The sequence below is a fragment of the Mus pahari genome, chromosome 14 (genome assembly GCF_900095145.1).
Source record: "Mus pahari chromosome 14, PAHARI_EIJ_v1.1, whole genome shotgun sequence".
In the NCBI taxonomy this organism is placed as follows: Eukaryota; Metazoa; Chordata; class Mammalia; order Rodentia; family Muridae; genus Mus; species Mus pahari.
The window spans coordinates 46552564-46554307 of NC_034603.1; positions in this window are offsets into that span (position 1 = coordinate 46552564).

Genomic DNA, 1744 nt, shown 5'->3' on the forward strand with positions numbered 1-1744 from the left:
AAAAAAAAAAAAAAAAAAAAAAAAAAAGTTTAACAAAACAAAATTGAACTGAACTATATGTCTGAGTTTGATAGGAAAGTAATTAAGGCCAAGCACCAAGTCCTCCTGGTTTCTGTTGCTATTCCCTGGGAGATGTTTCCAGAATACAGTCATGGCCTCAGCAGGCATTTTCATGCCTGTGGGGCCATGGGGCTTGGGCCCAGTTGAAAGGAAGACTTAGAATGGAGGACCTTTTCCAAATGCAGGATGCTGGAAGGGTTTCTCATGCCTGGGGAAGTAGCCCAGAACATTCATTCTCCTTTACCTACTCGGGGGGGGGGGAACAAGTGGTCTCTTTGTCTTGTGGGGAATAATTAATCTCTAAGTAAGTGGACTGTACTGTGGGGGAAGAATAGAGTTTAAGGGGGAAAAAAAAATCACATTTTTCAAGGATATGGATTTCTCAAGCCAGACCAAACTAGCAGGAGCAGAGGGAGCTGGTTAGTTTGGGTTTTTTGCTGTATTCTAGAATTCTCATGTATCTCAGACTGGCCTCAAACTCACTATGTGGCCTTGAGCTTCGGATCTCTGAACTCCACCTCCCCAGTGCTGGATTACAGCTAGCTACAGCACCTATATTTTTCCATGCTACCACAAGTCTTCCCCCCACTCCCACCCTGAGCTGAACTGGTGGGCTCCCCGTCCAGCCCCTGTTCCGGTGCATCAGCACTCACAGAGGGCACTTGTTGATCTTGCTTAAAGGGATCTTCTCACCGTCCTCTTTCAGGTCTGGAGCATAGTCTGACAGTTTGCATTTTCAGCCAGCTCTCAGTGGTGCTGATGGTGCTGGAGTACCCTGACAGCTCTGAGCAGCAAACAAGGGGAAGGCAAGGGTGGCTTGGAATAGGTCGGAGGTGGGACAGAGAGAAGACACTGGATTTAAAGATAGTGGATAGTGGAAAGATAGGGGGGAAAGTGGAGAGGAATGGCTAAAATGCACACATGGTATAAAGGGAATGAGAGGATGGAGGCTATCCCATGAGACTTTGGTTTTGGTAACTTAATGGTGCTATTTTCCAACATAGGGAGGTCAAGGATAAGAACATGCTTCGGGTCAAAAGGAGCATGTGTGTATGACAGGAAAGCAGAAGGCAGACTGTTTAGAGGTGGGGGGGGCAGTGAGGGACACAGAAGGGACTGGAGAGGGCAGTAGAGGACAGATCTGAGCAAGCTACAATAACATATGTATAAAAATATCATGATGATACACATTGCTCTGTACACTTAACTAAAACAGTAAGTAGAAGGGAGAGAAGCAGGGGCAGGCTTTGCAAACAGGACACTCCTCTCCTTGCAAACGTGGGACCAGGAGGTACTCAGGAATCCGTAAGTGTCCCTGGAGCATTCAATAGGCACTTGTGTAAATGAGGTCCAGAAATGAGCAGCCCATCCTCTCCTCCGGCTCTTCACACACCCGGCTCGCATCTCCTGCTCAACAGCAGCAACCTTCTTAACACTGGAAGTAGTTGAGTTTCAGCTCGATCTGCAAGGCTCTCAACTCCTCGGCAGGGCTGAGGGAGCCGAGCGCCTGAGGGTCATACTTTATAATAAACGACAGAATGGGTTATGGAAGTTCTGTGTGGCTTGGGTTTGGGGGTAGGTGAGAGTTGTTGGCCTTTGTTTTACAACCATTTGTTTCAAAGAGAATAAGAAGTTGTGTCTGAACTGTACACCTTTAATCCCAACACTCGAGAGGCAGAGGCAG